This window comes from Dipodomys ordii, unplaced genomic scaffold (genome assembly GCF_000151885.1).
Source record: "Dipodomys ordii isolate 6190 unplaced genomic scaffold, Dord_2.0 Scaffold52, whole genome shotgun sequence".
Classification (NCBI taxonomy): domain Eukaryota; kingdom Metazoa; phylum Chordata; class Mammalia; order Rodentia; family Heteromyidae; genus Dipodomys; species Dipodomys ordii.
In genome coordinates this window covers 3,583,969-3,585,721 of record NW_012267268.1, presented here as the reverse complement: position 1 = coordinate 3,585,721, position 1,753 = coordinate 3,583,969, and positions in this window count along the sequence as shown.

Below are 1,753 nucleotides of genomic sequence, written 5' to 3'. Positions count from 1 at the left end.
AATTCAAATATCATTTCTATAGAGCAAAGTCTGAATCACAGTAATGATATGACTTGTATGTTTACAAAATAAATTTTGATTTAAACAAACAAACCCAAAACAGTCCTTACATGACTGTCTCTGTGCTTAGGTGGAATCCAAACCTTTTCCTGTGCCCTCCCCCAGATGCTGTGTGATCTGCCTACCCCTCGCTTCCTGCCCAAGAGTTTCTGATCTGTCCACCCACGTCCACAGCCAGAATGCTTCCTCAATTGTGTTTAACTCTCACTCCTCTTTAGGTCTTAAATGTTAAGTTTCTGATGAAACCTTCATTAACTCCACATTCCAAATCCTTCCTCTTACTAATTCTCTCTTTTTTTGTGTTTTTTTTTTAAATTGGTCTAGTCCTGGAGCTTCAACTCAGGGCCTGAGCACCGTTCCTGAGCTTTTGTGCTCAAAGCTAGCACTTTACTACTTGAGCCACCACTCCACATCTAGCTTTCTTAGTGTTTAATTGGAAGAAAGAGTCTCACGGACTTTCCTTCCCAGGCTGGCTTTGAACCTCAAGCCTCAGATCTCAGCCCCCTGAGTAGCTAGGATTATAGGTATGAGCCACCATTTATCTTACCCATCTGTTTATCCAAATGGCACTTACTTTAGAACTCAATTATGTCATTTTTAATGTAGTTGTTTGTTGATTGTTCATTGTATAGTACCATTAGGTTGCTTTTCTGTATCCAGTGGTCTTCAGGGAAAGAAATTGGGTGCTTAGGAGATTTAAGGGGGAGGATAACTCTTCCTTGTGTAGGCCATGCTATGACAATGAAGTATAACAAACACCTTCAAATCTCAGTGCTCACAATAAATACTGATATTCTACTCATGTTTGGTTGTCATTCTTTTCTGTTTGTTGCTCATTCAAGGGCCCAAACTGAAAGAGCACTGGCTGCTTCATACCACAACATCTGAACATCCCTAGATGTTCTGGTAGTAGCTGGCACTAGTGTAAAAGTGAAGGAATATGGAATGGCTCTTACTACTTTTCCTAAGCTGGCATGATCTCAGATTTGCCCACATTGCTCTAACAAAAATAAAAATCCGGGCTGGGAAGGTGGCTCAGTGGTAGAGCTCTTGCCTTGCATGCATGAGGCCCTGGGTTCGATTCCTCAGCACCACATAAGCAAAAAGAAAAAAGCCCGAAGTGGCCCTGTGTCTCAAGTGGTAGAGCACTAGCCTTGAGCTGAAGAGCTGAGGGACATCACCCAGGCTCAGAGTTCAGGCCCCACGACTGGACCCAAAAAATAAAAAATAAAAAAATAAAAAATAAATAAAAATTCTTATGACCCTACTTTAGTGCAGGCAAATTGACATCTATAGCAGCTATGTTGAAACCAGAGCCCCCAAGAAGATGATAATTCGAAAGTGTGACAGTAATTAGAAAGTGTGACCTTTAGAAAGTGATTTGGGTTCTGACCTCATGAATAGGACCATTGGTCTTATAAGAGGGACTCCAGAAATACCACTCACCATTGCTGAGAGTGTAAACTTGTTCAACCACTTTGGAAAGCAGTTTGGAGGTTCCTCAAAAGACTCTACATAGAGCTCCCCTATGACCTAGCAATCCCACTTTGGGGCATTTACCCAAATGTTCACAAACAAGACCAGCTACCAGCACAGCTATGTTTATTGCAGCATTATTTACCATAGCTAAGATATGGAACCAACCCAGATGCCCCTCAGTAGATGAATGGATCAAGAAAATGTGGTATATATA